At 41.6% G+C, this 18743-nt stretch overlaps 1 protein-coding gene across 3 annotated transcripts in view; it reads left to right on the top strand.

The window, feature by feature from the left end:
- KLHL29 (kelch like family member 29) overlaps nucleotides 1-18743 on the top strand; it is a 397903-nt gene that overhangs the window by 61606 nt on the left and 317554 nt on the right. For all 3 annotated transcript variants that reach the window (XM_072333528.1, XM_072333526.1, XM_072333527.1), the window contains exon 2: nucleotides 7273-7379. The gene's annotated coding sequence lies outside the window, so the exon portion shown is untranslated. The remainder of the gene's footprint in view (nucleotides 1-7272; nucleotides 7380-18743) is intronic.

The following is an 18743-nucleotide window of genomic DNA, read 5'->3' as shown; positions in this document are numbered from 1 at the left end:
TGGACTGCCCAGGGAAGTGGTTGAGTCACCGTCCCTGGATGTGTTTAAAAACCATTTGGATGTGGTGCTCAGGGACATGGTTTAGCAGAGGGTTGTTAGTGAGGGTAGTATGAGTAGGTTGCAGTTGGATTTGGTGATCTTGAAGGTCTTTTCTAGCTTGAGCACTTCCATAATTCTGTGATTCTTTAGCAGTTTTGTTCAGGTAGGCTGGTGCATACTTTAACCTAAAGCATCAGCTCAAGGGCATCCGAAGAAAAAGATGGGACGTGATAGGCTGCTGATGCTGAATGTCTGATTGTGTGTATGGATTTGTCGGTGTTAATGAACTGTGATCTTCGTGTATCTTGCAGAGTTTTAAAGGATTTTTGGGGAAAAAAAAAAAAAAAAAGAAGATTGAATGTCTGTAAAGTATCTTGGCAAAGTTTGCTGTAATTGCTCATTTTGTTTCAGTTTGCAAAAATAACTTTGTTTATGATCTGATATTTTTAATAGCGTATTTCACTGTTTCCATTTAAACTTCGAAGTGACATCTTTGTTTTTCCCTTTTAAAGAGCAGCATAATCCAGATGCCTGTCAAAAGAGATGTTGATGTAGCATTTATGAGTAATCCTTCTGTTTGAGTTTTTTTGTTTTGTCAGAAATGTTTGCCAAGCTCTTATGAAGCTCCCCATGAATATTATTGATGCGTACTTCCCTTTAAAGAAGTGATTAGCCATGCAGGAATTCAAACTGAACAGTCAGTTCTAAAGCACAAATGTTTTCTCAAAAGCTACTCAGTGTCATAGGAGGAGTTAATTCTTGCTCTTAAAGGCAAAGAGGGGTACTGAGCTAAGTGTTCTCTTTCCCTTAACCCAAGTGAACTCTTTGCTGAAGCAGAGGTCAGCGTTCTAGTTTTGGAGGCACTTGAAGAAGTGTTGCACTGCAGAACCTCAGGGTTACTGTCAGTCTGTTTAAATCTTTGATGACGAGATGTTAATAGTTCCCGGCCTTCCTTCAAACAGTTGAGTGCAATTGCAAGAAATTTAAGAGAAGGAAAACATAGCAAGTAATCTTAGGATTATATAATTTCGATCCCAGAGTTGCTAGACAGTAAATGAAGTGATGGTGCCATTAAAGTATTGATATAAATAACTTGCACATTAGGCACGTGTAGCATTCTCTGCTCTGGTCATCCTTCTTGGGTGACAACTCGGTGGCTATTGCATACATTCTTTCAGGCAATAGTGATAAATGACAGCATTGCCAAGGCTTTTTCCAAGCACCTCAGGATCCTCTCGGCTTGCAGTCTCCAGACTTCTCAGTGTTTTAGTTAGTAGTTGGCTGGTGCGGAAGAAGAGAATTCTGTATATTCTTTAATATCTAATAGATTAGGGTCAACGTACACAATAGCATCACTGTACAGAGCTGTTACCTTTCCCTGTAAGGATGACGAAATCAAGTGGGGCTTTGGATATATATGTATCTTTCAGTTTTGGCTCTAAATAAATATTACTTTTTGCTTCTATTACAGCCTGCAACACTTGGCTGTATCCGTGCTCAGTTGCAGAACCTACCTAGCTTCTTATGGCGTCTTTGGTTGTTCCCTTTGCAGATCACTTTCTTAGGGTCTGGCAGCGTTATAACAGCAGGTGATGGCTGGCACTCTGGAGATTTCCAGTGGTAGAGCTGGAACAGGTAGATACACCAGAGACAGTGGCATAGCACAGCTGTTGGACCCCAGCCCATGCAGCACTGAGAGCATTGGGTGCATCAGCCCATCCCTCACTCTGTGCCTGCAGGTACTTGCCAACTGGAATTATTGCTTAGTGAGATGACTGATTTTTGATTTGCCAGATATAATGCTGACAAGAACCCTCCTTTTACTGCTTACGAAACCGTGCAACCCGCCTTGTGTTTATATTGGTGTCTTTCTTTTTTTTCCCCAGATTTGCTCTCCTTTCTAATTTGCAGAGAGCGTGCTCCACTTGTGCTTCCCCCAGATCTTTTTTCCCTTTCATTGCCTGCCGCCCCACACTGTAGCATTTGGCGTGGGGGAGGATGTTTGCAGGGCAAGGCAGCCTGTAAAGGGCATTTTTAAAGCACTTCCTGCTTCCCAGTTGTTCTATAGCTTGTGTGCAGGGGCAGCCTTTTGTAGAACATTTTTACATGAAAACGTTTCTGATTAATTAACCTAAAATAACAGTCTCCATGACCTTGGTTTTCATAGAATCACCCAATGGCTAAGATGGGAGGGAATCTTAAAGACCATTTAGCTTCAATCCCCCTGCCATGGGCAGAGTTGCAGACCATCAGATCACGCTGCTCAGGATCCCATCCAACCTATCTTAGAGTGATTCCAGAGATGGGGCACATGCAACCTCGCTGGGCAGCTTTTGCAAGCACCTCACCACCCTCTGAGTAAAAGATGTCTCTTCACATCTAATCTAGCACTCCCCTCTTATAGTTTTAAGACATTCCCTTTTGTTCTATCACTGTCAAACCATGTAAAAAGTTGATCCCCCTCCTGCTTGTAAGCACCCTTCAAGAAGTGGAACAATGCAGTGAAGTCTGCCTGGAGCCTTGTCCAAGCGAAGGCCAACTCCTTCAACCTTTCTTCATACAATAGGTGCTCTAGTCTTTTGATTATCTTCATAGCTTTCCTTTGGATCCATTGTATCCTTCTTGCTTTCCAAATACTTTTCCAGCTGTGAGAAAGATGTGGAAGGCAAGTGGTGCATGGCATCATTGCTGAGATGGATGCTGTGTGCTTTGCATCGAGGAGCTCAGAATCAGACCCGTGGGGTTCTTGGGCTGCACTTTTCAGAGCTTTGCATAATGCAGAATAAACAAACCCAGAGACCAGCTTCCATCTATTTTCTTTACTCTTAGTCTTTCTGCACCAAGAAGCCCACTGCTTCAACAAGGAAAACATTCTTGCTCAAAACCTCTGACTTTGCTCTGAAGATTTTGCCTTTCGCTCTGCTTTTCCCTGTATTTTGGAAGCTGTTTGACATGCTTATGGCAGTCGTATCCTGGTAGACAAGTGCTTGCTAATGCTCTCCTGCTTGCTTTCTTATTTTCCCAGTTCTATAGATGCCTCACAGAGTAAGGCAGATCTCTTATTTGCCCCAGGAAGGCACTTTGATTTTTTCCAAGTTTCCTTTCATTACAGTATTGAGTTGGTGAATGTTGCTGTTTGCTTTGTATTGTGAGGATGTTGTTTAAATCTGTACACTTCTCACACCTTATGCAGCTCTTGGTAGATAAGCTGGTCTGCTCTATTGCCCTTTACAGAGCATCTGTAACAGCAAAGCTTCGAAAGACAGTTTTGCTGCATAAGAAAACTGTTTTAATGTAAGGCAAAGTCATTCTGTCTTTGGCATTTGGAAACTTATAATTCACTTCTTAAAGCTCAAGTGCAATGAGACAGGCTTTAAACTGAAGAGCTTGGGGAGTGGGGTCCAAAATGGCACCGTTGAAGCCAACTGGATAATAAGCCAGGCCAACCAGTGCAGTAATAGACTTTCCTTAACTGCCTCCAGTGGTATGAGCCAGAAGGTCAGCCACCTCCCCCTGTACTTGGCCCTGGTGAGGTTACATCCGGAGTAGTGGGTCCAGTTCTTTTCAGTTCAGGAAAGAAAGGGATCTTGTAAGAGACAATCTTGTGGAAGGCTGCAAAAAAAGATAAGGGGCCTGGGCATCTCCCTTGTGAGGAAAGGCTGAGAGCCCTGGGACTGTTCAGCTTGGAGAGGAGAAGACTAAGGAGGATCTTATCAACACTTGAAACCATCTAATAGGTGGGAGTCAAGAGGATGGGGCCAGTGGTACAGTTTCTTTCTACGAAAGATCCAAACTTGCTTTTCGTTACCTAGGTCTTCTTCTTACCTAAGGCATCTCTGATCATTACATTCGATCATAAAGAAGCTTCTGTCAAGGTGGGTGAGTTCACACCAGTTCGTATACCATGTAGCCTCCTGGTAGCTCTGCCCTAAAGGAGCTGCTGACATCATGAAAGTTGCTACAGTGATGGAGTATTTGGAGCAGATGTCTGGTTTCCAACAGGCTACCTCTGGTCATTTTAATTCAGAAGCCTAGGTGCTACATAGGATATATGATTTGTCCATTCTGAGGTTGTCAGGCTGCTAATGGATAAATTGGGCTGCTGCTGTAGGCCTTTGTAAGGAAGCCTTCCGCTTCATGAAATATTGATACGGGGAAGTGAGGCTTTATCTTCAAAGCTGGCAAACAAGAGAGAGCACCTCTTGGTGTAGATGTTTAAAGCTCCTTAGTGTATGTCTGCCTCTTCTACTTTCACTGTTCGTGTTAGTGGTTCCGAGCTGACTGACAGGTGTTGTTCTTCTCTCTCCCCCTCACTTTGAACTGCTTTTAAGTTTTGATAAGATCAGAATCCTGTCCTATGATCAGCCAAGCTTTTCTAAAGCAGGGTAGAGAAGCCACCTGAAGCCTAGTAAATAAATAATGCATGTTAAACAGTAAAGACTATTAATCCTTTCTTTGTGTTGTCCCGAGTAATAATTTTGACTCCTCTTTGGGACTGCGTGTTCAGGAGTAAGGAAACAGATTTTGAACCTAAGCCCGTCTTTGTGTACCATTTTCATGGTGACGGATTATTCCCTCTCTTGCTCCATTTTCCTTCTGAGCCTTTCTTCTAACATCCCGTATCCTGCTGTGAGGTCTGTTTCGCTTTTCCCTATGGCACTGCCATCTAGATTCTATAGTCACGCTTTGTAGATGTTCCTCGTGGCTTTCACTTTTGAGGTAGGAAAGAAAAAGATTTCCTTCATGTAAAACTGCCATTGGTGTATCAGACTAGTCCTCTTCCTCATCACAAACCCATTTCATTTCATGTTTTGCTGTCAAAGGTGGTTCTTCAGTTCTGCAAAGTCTGTGCTTGCTCTTGAACAAGTCCTGAGATGGCTTTGGGAAGAGGATGTTTCCCGAGGGAGATATTCCGTGCTGCCATGGCCCAGTGTTGCCCTTGAAGAGGATGGGGTAACTGTGATGTGGTGATTCACTCCGCAAAGGAGTAATTACTCCCTTGAGTTTCTTTCTGTCCGTTCCATAAACTTCTCCATGAAAACAGTGGGTTTTTTTTTTCTGAAAAACAGGAAACCAAACCAACCCAACCAAACAAACAAAAAAAAGCTGCTATTTTTGTTGGAGCTTTTTCAAGCAGTTCATGCAGAATTCTTTAAGCATGTCGTGAAAGTCAGAAATACTCCGTTGAAATGTCTCAACAATGTGTTTGAGCAGCATTATATAAATGAATAGACCAACTATTTGGAAAGCCTAAACTCTAAAATGAGTCTAACCCTGTAAACAAAGCAGCTAACGAGGAGAATGCAGCTCTGTATGACAGAAAAGACAGGAATGATGGGGATAATGCAGTCTAGACACTTCTTTTTGTGTGCCTTCCCATTCCTTTCCTTGTTTGTATTATCGTGCTTTGCATTTTTGAGAGACTAACCTTGCAGCTGGCTACTGCTTGAGAAAGGATCTGCTTTTTCTGCGTGAAACGAGGACTAAAAATTGTAAATGATTTTGTCTGTTTGCTTTTAGAGATTTCTTTAGGGATGTCAGCATGCCCCACTTTAAACTTTTATCTGTTTTCCTTCTCTTTGTAATGGTACATCATGCACTGCAGTCAGCTCTCATTACAGGTATTACAGGTCATTCATTACAACATGAGCTATTTGATCAGCTCATCAAGCCAAAGTTGCTTTATGCTTCATTTACAGAATTATATAAGCATCTACCAGTTCTATTAAACTCTTCTGAAGAAATTTATCATGGCCCAGTGGAACTCAGGGCTTCACAGACCCTCAGAGTGACCTTGGATGTGTTGTGTCACTCTTCAGTGTCCTTCTCCTGAACCATAAGCTTCTCAGTGCTCAGCCAGGTTTGGTCTTTCACAGGGGAATGGCTTAATATCTTTATTTTTTTGGTCGGGCTATTTGAACATAGCAAGAGTCATACAAATACTCTGTAATAATGTACTTGCAGGATAAGGAGGTGTCCTCTAAGAGGTTTTGCATGATAAACTTCCAACAGCTTGGAGGTAGGGTTAGTGAAGTATTGCTCTACCAACGCAAAATGTGTAGTGTTTCAAATACACAAAACATTATGTTTGTGTCAAACAAAAGAAGCTTAAGCTGAGGTTTCGAAAGACAAACACTTTGGTTTCTTCGGAATGGTTTTAAACTGAGACAGGGGAGGTTTGGGTTGTATATCAGGAGGAAGTTTTTCATCCATAGGATGGTGACGCACTGGAACAGGTTGCCCCAGGAGGCTGTGGATGCCCCATCCCTGCAGGCATTCAAGGCCAGGCTGGATGTGGCTCTGGGCAGCCTGGTCTGCTGGTTGGCAACCGTGCACATAGCAGGGGGTTGAAACTGGATGAGCATTGTGGTCCTTTTCAACCCAGGCCATTCTATGATTCTGTGATTCTATGAAATCCTGATTACAGTGAACTCCCCTCGAACAATTCAGACTTAAAATCAGCTTATATCAGCTCATTTATTCATCTATATCTCTCATCATTGTAAGAATCTTCTTCGTAGAGCCAGAAACTCCAGTTCTAAAAACGTGAAATCAATAGGTAGTTATGCCCACTTAAAAATAAATAAATAAATAAAAATTGTATTGATTTGCAGATAATGACAGCACTTCATTCTTGCAGGATTACATTCCACTTCCCGTCATGGAGATTACTCCCATACATATTAGATCTGAGATGGAGAACGTAGGTATAAAACTGCTTTGCTTTAATGAATAGTCATTTTACTCTGGGCACTAAAATGAGATATATTTCTTTAAATTTATCTCTTGGGATTATTTTTACTTCATGGGCAAACCCCACGTTACCGACGACTTGGAACGCTATTAAACTTTTAGATAGTCTTGTATCGCCTCATTCTTCTGAGTGCTTGAACTTGTCCTCTCTTTGATAGCAACTAATTAAGCAAAAAATCGTGCTCTTTCTGCTCTCCTCCATGTCCTTGATTAGAGGGTTAACACTGTGTTATCACGGGTATTAGATGCTCTTTACTAAACCCTAAGAATCCAGCAGCACCGAACTCCCCACGCTTCATAGCAGATTTCTGTCACCTTCGGAGGATTAAATTCTCCATGCCGATCATGGTGGCATGTACCATCTCCCATCCTGCAGCTGTTTCTTTTTTCTTCTCCTCTCGCTCATTTAAAGGCTATTCTTAAAGAGCCTAGGTGACTTCATCGTTGTGTATTAACGTAATTCTCCTCTTCTCTTCCTAGGTAATCTGGCTTCCCAGAAACCTCCTGCTAAATGCAAGGATTTGCTGTCCTGTTTACTGACTATTACACCTGAGGCTGATTTCGATACACAGTCTGGATATCATAGGGTAAGTGTGCAGTTATCTGTTCTTTTCTGCGTTTTAATTTTCCTTTTATCCATCTTACATGAATGTAGTTTGGGTTACGCATTCAGTGACTGCAGCAAATCCCTGTCAGAGCATGTGCAACTGTGTCACGCTAGAAAAAGAAAGTAGGAGGCTGAATGCTGGCGCTATAAACCTGATCAAGGGTATATGCATTGGGTTGTGTGGCTGCAAGAGGGAGTAGAGTTCATCTCCACAGGCTGAGAGGTTTATATCCTACAGAACTGCAGAGAGCTGTAAGCCACTCTGAGTGCAGTGATCGCTCGGAGTTTTAAGCTACAAAATGTACTTGTGTGTTTGTGTTACAAATGAAGCATTCTTTATTATATAAACACTGTTATAAATACCAGTGAAGTTTGCAAAATTGTGTGTGTAGATTAAAAAAAAAAAAAAAAGGCAGATTAAAGGTTGCTTAGTTTTTCAAATAGGAGAACTGATTTCCTCTCCTACTCAGTTCTATTACGCACATCAAAGTGGAAACGTAAATATTGACTTCATCACTGAGCGACTCCCTTAGGACTTTTTACCTTTGGGCTGTTAGGGGAGAGTGTAGCTTGGTGGATGTAGATTTGGGTTTTCTATTTTTGTTCTTCCTTACAGTGTTGATCCTCTGTTGCTGCCTTCTCTTTCAGCCTGCTGCTGTACTCATCGTACCCCCTTCCTAGCTTATTTTCCCAATCTTCTTTGTGTGTTTCTCCTCACAGAGCTAAGCCTGACCCTTGATGCTTTATGACAGCAGGTCTTGGCATCCTTTGATCACATTCTGGCTTCTCCCAACCAGATATTTAGAACAATTGGTTAATTCAGGCTGAAAGTGCCTCTGGATATTGTCCAGTCTGACCTCCTGCTCAGAGCAGTGTCCCCCAGGTTGCTCCAGGCTGCACGCATTTGAGCTTTGAATATTTCCAAGGATGGAGATTTCAGCATTTCTTCTGGCCCCTGTTCCTATGTTCCTATCTCATGAAGGATGTTCCCCTCATCTCTCATCAGAATGTTCATTGTTGCAGCTCCTCCTTTCTTGTATCTCTCCATACTTTCAAGAATAGGCTCACTCTCTGCACTGTTCCACTGGGAAATGGAAACCACAGTGTGATCTCTCTCCCTTCCTTCACACTTTGTGCTTCAGCCACTAATACCCTTCACCTATCCTGGAGCGCTCACAAGTGCTACATGGATGTGTGGGGCCAGCCCTTGGACTTGCTGGCTATCTTCTTGCTAACACAGCCCAGGAGGTGTGCACTTTCTATTTGTGTCAAGGCCACCAAGTCCTCTTTCCTTTTTTTCTTCCCTAATTTTAACCTGTTTAATCTTTCTTGCACACGACACAACAGTTGTTACTTACAGTGCTTGCTGTTCCCTCTTGATGTTCCTTACTGAACACCTCAGCATCCTCAGCACATCTGGATCATAACCTTTCTGGCAGCCTCTTCCCATAAATAGGTTTGTAGTACACCCATGAAGACTGTTTATAAAGTGTATTTCCCTGAGCAACTAGCTTACAGATTTCAGTGCAGCTTTGGTAATTTAAAAATGCTTCTTAATTCCTATCATTAGTTTGTTCATGGTAAAACAGGAAATTGTGTGTATGCTTGAGTGTGTATAAGTATGTGTAGGGAAGTTTATTTAATCTCTTTCTCTGTGCTACCAGTACAGTATCATAAATAGTGTATATAATAATAGAAAAATGAAATTGTTACTTGAAGTTGAGCCTGAATTTTGAATAAGGTTTTTATTTTATATTCCTTCTTTGTTCTGGCATTTGTGTGTAATGCTGTAAAAGTGAATGTACCAACAGCTGTAATTGTCTCACAGTTGTAGTAAAATCAAATGTTCTCTAAATAACTTTTTTTTTTAGTATCCCTCACAATGAATACGGTGTCATTCTTCCCTGTGCTTTCATGGGGTGTATGTGTTGTGCCCTTGTTCATTGCAGGGGAGTTGGACTAGATGACCTTTTATGGTCCCCTTCCAACTCAAATGATTCTGTCTCAGCTTTGCCTTGACACACTGAACAGATGGGCCTTGGGGAAGGGAGCTGTACTCCAGCAGGCTTTGCTGCCTTGTTCATTTATAAATGGTCAACAGAAAGGATCAGGAGGACATCAGAACTTCGATGCTCAGACCATAATTCTCAAGTGTAGCCAGGGAGCTCAAAAACAAGCTCCTTTCTTTAAATCTGCTGAGAAGGGGAAGAAAAGAAAGCATTGGGCAGGTGGCGTGGAGTACAGAGGGTTAAACATACTGAACTGGGGGAAAACAGTGGAGTGGAAAATAGGTAAGAGAAAAGTAGAGAGAAAAAAAAAATAACATATGGGAAAGTGGATGAAGATTTTAACTTGCAACATAGCATTTTGCTTTTAATTCAGTGCAAGGTTGTCCAACTGATGAAGAAGTACTTACACTAGAGCAAGTCTTATGGTGATGAGTGACAGTTTAATTCACTTTCTGTGGTGGGGAACGTCTAGCAAATCTGGCTTGATACGTTGCAGCATTGCACAGTTCAAATCAGTATAAAATGCTGAGTATAGTCTTAGCCTGAATATCAGCTTATTGTACTATTACTGTATCAAATTATGGTATTTCTGTGGATATTTCTGATATCATTTCTGTGATCTGCTTGGAAGGGGAAGGTCAAACAACAAAACTAACCAACCAACAACTCTTTTCTCTTTAATGGAGCTGATTAACACAAATAGTTGACACACGTAGTTGGAAATGAGATGCCCACTGTGTCCAGGCTACTTCATCAAGGCTTCTGCTGTGGGTCAAGAAGTTGTTCAAAAGTGCCTTGGATTCTTGGGTGGACTTTGTTTCTAGAAATGAGCTGCCCGTAGGAGTAGCATGCTTGTCTGTCTCACCCATTTGAGGATATTCCCAGCTTAGCTGCCCCCCCTTCAAACATTTTAACTTGCTTATTCTTCTGAAGAGAGTAGAACGTATTTATGTATGTTGGCCATAGCCCTGTATAGCTTGACAATCACATACTGTTGCAGTCTCTGTGTTCTAACTGGGGAAGTATTTAACCTCTGTTGTTTCTGGCTCAGACTAAATTGGCTTTCACCATATGCAGCACCTCATATGAAAATGTGGGGGGAGGAGGGGAGAGGAATCCGAAATGAAAGGAAGAAGTTGAGAGCTGTTATCATGATGCAGTTTTTTTTAACAACAGCGGGTCTCTCAGCACAGCAACTTGATTGCTTTTCTGAGTGTTTCTTACAAGGAACGAGGGTCAGGAAGGTATGTAAACTCAAACCAAGACCTCTAACGACCACACGCGTTTAGGTGCTTGATTGTGTTTTGCTTTTCATTCTTTGTAGCTTTAGGTGGGCTAAAGAAAAGATTGCAGTCTCTTCCATTCCCCTCTTTTCAGAAGAGAGCAAGCTGAATGAAGAAGTTGTTACTCATGGAAGTCCAGGGTCATACTTCTTGTATGAATTTCTGATAAGCTTTGGGACGAAGCAAGGAAACCTAGGAATAACCGCACTTGTATCTGTATGATATTCATACAGTAACTTAGTTAGGGAAGGACCTCAGGAGGTCATTGTGGTCAACCTGCTCAAAACAGACCAGCTGCAGAGTGGAGCAGGTTCTTCAGTGCTATGATTGTGTCCAGGCGAGTCCTGAGTATCCCTGAGGATGGAGACTCAACAGCCTTCGTGGGCAGACTGTGCTGACTGGTGAAGCACTCACTGATTTTTCCTTCTTCATATCTAATTAGATTTTCCCTTATTACAACTCATGCCTGCTGCATCTCCTTCCACTGATCGACTACCACATCGCTGAAAGTGGGAGATCTGAGAGACCTCTTTATAAAGGGTTCAAATGTTTTATTTGTCAAGCAGATGTGCATAGGGAAATCTTTTTTTGTCTACGTTTGTTTGAATCCATTTAGCATCTATATTGGACTGTTCTTTCTAGTGCGGCTCTGATTTAGCTGCTCTGTCAGGGTGCAGTGTGGAGGGGGGCATAGGCAGTGTTAATGCTAACATCTCTATAGGCACTGGTGAAAATATCTCTGTTCCTATCTGCCTATAGATGATGTATGCCAGGTAGGCTGGAATTTACTCACAGAGCTTGGAGTTTGGTATTGTTTTTGTTCTGCCACATCCACCTTTGTGCCTCAGCTTCCATGCCATTAAAATAGTGATTATATATTCTTATCCACAAGAGTGCTGTTAGTTCTACAGTAACTGTTAAATGCTTTTAGCTCCTTGGGAGAAAACTGCTATAAAAAGGGCAAAAATACGTATGTTTATAGTATAAAACACACGCCCATAGTTATACAGGGATATGTTAACTCCATGCTCTTAGTAGGCTGCTTTTAAACCAAAGTATACTTTTGTAGTGTGTTGTGTTACCATGTAAATTAGCTGCTTTTATTCACATCACCTGTTGGAAACTGAAGGAGATCTACGTGAGGGTTGCTAGGGCTCCCTCATTTTTCACTTCCCAGACTGAGAAGTAGAAACAAAGCTTGAGAAACTTGCGATTCTTTTAAAAAAATTAAGTCCTTTCCTAGAAGTAGTTAAATATTTTTCTGTCAGCTCTAATAATAATGAGTTTTTGATGCCAGGATGAGCGATAATTGCGAATGGCAAAAAGTCATCAGAACATTGTTGCTCAGATTGCAGATTTTATTAATCGTGAAAGAAATTACTCACCTGGAAAGGCTATTTGATAAGTGCTCATTTGCATGAAGGCTTACTCTCTATATTATTTTTGCTTTAAAATAATAATAATTAAAAACTATATCCCAAACTTCGTTCTCACCTTCAAAATCTTCATTGTTTCGTTCCTCCCACCCGGTTTGCAGTAATGTCACCTGTGTTCTTGCTTATCAATGCCAATCTCATTTTTATCCCCTTTTCTCACAAATGTATCTGACTACTTCTTGGATCTGCTCCAACAGCTGAGTTCCGTGCATCACTCCTGCACACGTCTTCCGCAATTAAACAAGACGTTGATCCTTAATGAATGACTTCTTAGAGGTAGATGTGTTCTGTCGCCCTTTGCATGGTTCAGACCTGATGAGGTGCTGGGATTTGTGGATGCAAATTGCATTTCCATCCGTTTTTCCTCACTTTTTTTTTTAATATTGTTTTCAGTTTGGATCTTGACTTAAAGAAATTGAATGTGGTTAGTCATCGAGGCTGCCCTGTGAGCTTAAAGCAAGGCGCATACTGAAGTACCTCTTTAATTGGGCTATTAGTTGGTAAATTCTGCAGTGTGTGGGTACAGACTTTGCATGTTTCTGTTACAGGATTGATATCCAGAGCATTTCTACAGCGTGAGTATTCAACAGTCATCTGCCTCTTATTCCTTATGCTGAAATACTAATGCAGGCAGTGTTTCTGCACCTAATCCTACAGAGATCAGGTGTGTTTAAACCATCCTATTGATAATATCCTACATGCACCCAAGGTCTTTTTGCAGGATCGTGCCTCCTTGGACCAAGCTGAACACTGACTACTTTCCTTAATTCAGTTGCATCTACAGCTGCTGTTGCTCAGGTGATAATGGGCTGCCACAAGGAGGGCAGGAACATGGGCTCTGCCTCTAGCTGTGCCACTGAGTCTTCACATCAACCTGTGGGATGTAAACTATGAGAGGGGAATAGAGCTGCTACTCCTCATGGCAAAAGCAATTTCAGACCCACAAGTAGAGAAGTACTTTGTAGAATCATATAATTGTAACATGGCTTGGATTGAAGGAACCCCAAAGATCATCAAGTTCCAACTCCCCTGCTGCAGGCAGGACCACCAACCTCCAGATCTGCTACTAGATCAGGCTGCTGAGGGCCCCATTCAACCTGGTCTTGAACACCTCCATAGACAGGTCATTCACAACTTCTCTGGGCAGCTGTTCCAGCACCTCAACGCTCCCTCTGTGAAGAACTTCCCCTGGACATCCAATCTAAACCTTCCCTCCTTGACCTGAAAACCACTCCCTGTTGTCCCATCTACCCCTGTAAAAAGTTGATTCCTCTACGGTAATGCCCATCATGTCACAGCTCTCTTAAAACTGCCAGCACCAAATTGGTGTTTTCATTGCATAGTCTTTTTCAGGACCCGATTGCAGATGGCTCAGTGGCAAAACAGATTCAGCTATGGAGGATTCCTGCACTCTGCTAGTCTCTGGGCTGTAACTTTAAAATATAATTTCACAATTGCTATTGTGGACTTCTGAGTCTATTTTTCTAAACTAATATTTAAATTAAGCCCTACCAATTCTGGTCTCAAAGTTTGCTGTTTAATCTACGGCATATTTCAACACAAAATTATGCAGGCTGAAGTGAAGAGTGGTATATGGTAGTGGAGCAGATTCTTCTGTTTCATGTATATTTGAAAGCTGAGAAAGCTTCTGCTGAAGTCAGACGACACAGCCTTGTCAAATGTTCACGAACGAAAAGATGGAATTAATTTGCAGTATCTCATTTGCCATCTTGAGTTTTGTCATGAATTTCCCCTACTAGGCAGCCTGAAATGCCAAATGAAAAAGTGTTTTAGTGAGAGATAATATAATATATTAAGAAAATGTTATTGATCACAGTGTGCTTTTACTGGAAGATGACTTTTTCTGACCGGAACACAAGGGACTTTGCCTTGTTACGGTAGGAAAATATATTGTAATATGCAAACAGGATTATTGTTAAGGTCAGAGCAACTTTGTTTTTACATTCCACTTCCCCTGGAAGCAAGCTTCTCCACAGCAACGCTGTCAGCTTGGCTGGGGTAAGAACAATTTCAGTATAAAACTTGGAAAAAAGGGTTACAGGGTCTGCTTCTTGAAGCAAGGAAATGAATGCTGCTCTCCACATCTCCCAAGGTCAGGACTTTAAATTCAATAGGAATTACTGTAAGCATTTTATTTTATTTTATTTTTTTTATGATGGTAGACTGAGGTCTGGTGGTTCGTAGTGTTTTTAGGTTCTTGTTGCTGCTGTTTTTTAATGGTGGTTGGTCAGAATCAATTAAAGCACGTTTTCTTGTCCTGCATGTGTTGATATGCATATGTTACAGACAGAAAGTTGTCAGTTTTGGTTTAGAGTGGCTTTCACACACAAGGACTATGAGGCACTTAACTTTTATGTGGGAAGATTAGCCAAGTGGAAGAGTCTGTGTTGCTCACAGACAGCTTATGTGGGTATATGAACATCATTACTCTACAAAGCGTGAGGACATAAATTTGTGATGGGCTGCCCAGTACACGCAAGTTAGAGCAAGGACGTTTTTAAACATGTTTGATTTAAAGAGGTCTTCTACTGCATAAGCAGTGGCTTGAAGCCATCATCATCGCTGCTTGTGGTGACATTGCTTTCTGCTGAAGGTCTCAAATTATACCACAAGAAATAAACGTCTCTTCATGACGATACTTCTTAAAGGCATTTCAAGCTATTTCTAATGAAATTTGCCCAAAACATACACTGAAAAACATTTTACCAAATCTTGTGGTTTTTGTTGGTTTTTTTTTGTGTGTGATTTAGATATTATTACTGTGAGCCATGTTAATTTAGACTGGAAACACAAAGGCATTTCAGTTAAGCCACTGCAAATCCAAGAATATTGTATTTTCTCTGTTTGTTTTCCTTTTGTCCCGCTCCACTTCCAGCACATTCCTCCAGTGGTTTTCTCTGTCTTTGCTGCAATAAATCTCCACTTCAGTGAATCTGAAGATATAAACCTGACTGGAAAAATTCATCTCTGGTACAGTACCAGGTTACTAACCCACTTAAAGTTTTCCATGTGGCAAAATGTTTTCTTTACTTTAACCAGTCATTTCCGACACGCGCCAAGCAATGTTACAGAAACTCTTGCCAGAAATCTAATTTCTTTTCTTTACTGCTTTGTCTGATTTAGTCTGGACAACAGTAGGTTCTTGGTATAAATCATAGGAACAGATCTCGGTTGTGGGAAAGCCCTGTTTCCCTCACTCTATTTTGCAGACTCTTCTAGCACATTGATAGCCATGTGCAGGAGAGAGACCTCTTGTGTTGTTAAAGCAAGCAGTTAATAGTAGGAATTGGAGATTGTGGTTCCTGGGTTTCAAGGGAATAAAAAGAAAGCAAAAAGCAAAACAGATTTATTTATTTTCCTCTTTATCTGCAAGAATGTGGTACAGTTTACTTAGCACAATAAACATGACTTCAAGTGCAAGCGTAGCAAAGGTTACAGAGCAGTATCACTAGATTTCCTGCATTAGTAAACCCATCATCATTCCTTCAAAGGATGTTTGGAAATATACAAAAGAAAACCTTCTGGTTTTCCTCCTGTGCTTAAAGAGGAGGCAAGTTGCTACCATCACTTTAGTTCCAACCCCCACAGGACCTGGCTGTAAGGCAACTTGGCTCCCAGGCTCAAGTCAGTGAGCTCAGGTGTGTGCCCTATGGGAGCTGCTCTCCTAAAGATGCTTCATGTTGCCACATATTGTGCTACCACTTGGCAGGAAAGCAATGCTTGGTGTTTGTAATTCTGAGGCTTCCCTGGATGTGCCAAAGCTCACCCTGCTCACAAAGCATCTCTTGTGCAGGACGGGGTCTGCGAAACGCAGTGGTGTTGGGCACAGCTGGTGCCATGTCCTCATCAGACGTCCTCAATAGGACTAGGTAGGGTTACAGCACGTGGTCCTGAACTGCACAGCAACACATCTGTTCGGCATTTCCTCCCAACCTTTTGCAACTGGCTCTCCAGAACCCTGCTTAAAATACCACTGGAATCAGCTAAATGCTGCTAGCCCCGTGGATGAACTTTAGTACTTGGTTTGATGTGCCTGAAAAGATGAATTATTTAAGCATAAATCCATTTAGTTTTCATGTTCCCTATCCTCCTGAACTGAGAGATGAGGGAAAGAGGAGAGAAAAAAAGAAACCTCGTGGGAGAACAGTTTCTGCTGCTTAAATCATAGCCGAGTTGTTTTATTTGGTTTTGGAATCGTTCTTGGTGGGTACTGTAAACAGGGGCAGGTACCTGCAACTGTTACTGTGTTCTACACCGAATGTGGGAATACAGCAGCAAGCAGAAAAGACAGCAGTCCATAAAATCTCTGTGTGTTTGTAGAGGAATTTGACTTAATGACACCAAAGATCTCTTTGCCTATGCACCTAATTGTAATGCGGTGAAGAACGTGTACTGGTAAGCAGAGATATTGAGCTAAAACACGTAGACGATGTTTACAACGGCACAAAGCCGCCGTTCTTGCAAGAGCGAAAAAATGCCTTCCCGATTATTTCGTGTGTTTACACCTCATAGAAGTTTTTAAAAAGCCTTCTGCACCGACGAATGGAAAGGTGCAGAATACCTCATCTCTGCTGGCGATGGAGGCGTAGGAAGAGACCCTGGGCAGATGGGAATGGCTCCTTGCTCAGCCGTGAGCCTGCTTGTGAGCTGCCATACGTCTCCGTGAAAGGCAAAGCTGCACAGGCTGGATTTGAATAATGGAGTTGCCATTAATGTCTAACACAAAAAGATGATTGGTTCTAGGCGTGATTTATGGGAAGCAAGAAGTGGTGAAGTATACGGTACACAAGGGGATATTTATGCTGCTAATGCTTAAAACACAGCCAAATGCACTGCGTGCTGCAGCCGTTTCAGATGGCAAAAACAAAGGTGTGAGTTTAGCAGTAAATCCAGTTATTCTCTGATATTAGAGTGTCCCCAAAACAGGATCTGGCTGTTCAGTCTCTTTGACACGCAGAGCAAGTCTGATAAGCTACTGTTTAGTTACTGCCTGTTACAGGATTATCAGCTTTGAATCAAAGGAAATAATTCCAAATGTGTTAGGATTGAGGATACATTGTTTCGTCTTCATCAGTTTCTAATGCAAGAATTGTTTTCTTCCAATTTATGTGCAAATAGGCTTCCAAAATCTGTTGCTGAGAACTGAGATTCTGTCAGATTATTTTGCGGGTTGTTTTTTTTTCCTCCATCAAATGACTCCTGTTTTGCTAATAAGTGTCACGCTGCACTTCCACTCAGCGTTTCCTTCATCCATCCCGCCTGCAGGAGCTAACAGGAGCTCTCGGAGGTGTAGCACTTGGCTGCTTTGCAAACTGGGTGCTCCGAAGGTACTCGGCTGTGCATTTAGATTTTTTTTTTGAAACGTTAAAGCAATTACATTTGATTTCTAGGAGAGTAATTCATTGTCAGTTCAAAACTAGATGGATTTCTCACAAGCACGGAACGCTTCTGGTAGGTTCGTAAGCCCAACATATACGCCGCATTCATCATTCTGCAGTGTTTTATTTTAAAGCACATTAGCTGCATCTTTAGTCTCTCTGTTGTTTTTTTTAAACATGCAAAATATTAGTGTGATTCTCGTGGTAAATAATACATTCTGCTCCATTTACACATATCTACCCTTCCCCATGTTACCCCAGAAAAACACTGGGAGTGAGGTACTGGAGAGCCCTCATTATGGGGCTGGTTAATAGCTCCCATTATCTAATGTTGCTAGCGGTGATTGCTTCTGGCTGGTTTATTTCTGAGGCAGAAAGATGTTATTAAATAAAGAGCATTTGGTGAGCTTGAGATCAATTCTGTCTGATGCAGCAGGTTTGCCTCTATTCCCTAACATAGGGTTTCTACACCAAGCTCCGTATTTGGAGCAATTTGTTTCTCTCAACCTACTGTTTGGAGAAGACAAGAGATACAAAAACCAACCTCGTTGGTTCCTAAACCTCTCCAAGCAGAGCATGTATTAGCTAATCTTAACTCACTAAACAGCTTGGCATTTTGAAAGAAGTTGTTTATTATTAAGGAAATGCAGATGAATACCTGTCTGGGTGTGCTTTGTAGACTTGAACCAACAAGATTGGTGTATCCAAATTATAGGGGCTTTGTCTGGCGTGAATGAGATGCTACTTACATTTTCAGGTAAAAAGAAATCAACAGCTATTAATTTGGCAGAATTATTTATTCCTTACTGATGATATTTTCAGCGTATCTAATCAGTGCACTCATGAATAGAAATGAAACAATTTAAATAGAGGCACTGTACATTGTATGATCTTGTTTTCTCAAACTGTTCCATAATGCAGTGAATAAATTTGTCTGTTCTTCTGAAAAGCCTTCTGCAGGAATCGTACACAGTGCTTTCACCTCTATTATTTAATATGAGTGTTTTATAACTCTTGCAAGATGGTGATTTCTGCTTCTGCTACAGGCATCTGGAAGAAATACTCGTTTGAGGGGAACAGAAGGAAAGTAGAATCTTATGGATTCTGAAAATCCAGACATGCTCCAGGAGCACTTGGCTGAAAGGAGTGTGAGATGAACGTGATGAAACAGTCTTATCCCAAGCTATTCCCTAAGCACCTGAACAGCAATGTTCAGA

The sequence above is a fragment of the Excalfactoria chinensis genome, chromosome 3, assembly GCF_039878825.1.
Source record: "Excalfactoria chinensis isolate bCotChi1 chromosome 3, bCotChi1.hap2, whole genome shotgun sequence".
In the NCBI taxonomy this organism is placed as follows: domain Eukaryota; kingdom Metazoa; phylum Chordata; class Aves; order Galliformes; family Phasianidae; genus Excalfactoria; species Excalfactoria chinensis.
This window is presented reverse-complemented; position numbering and strand designations above follow the sequence as displayed.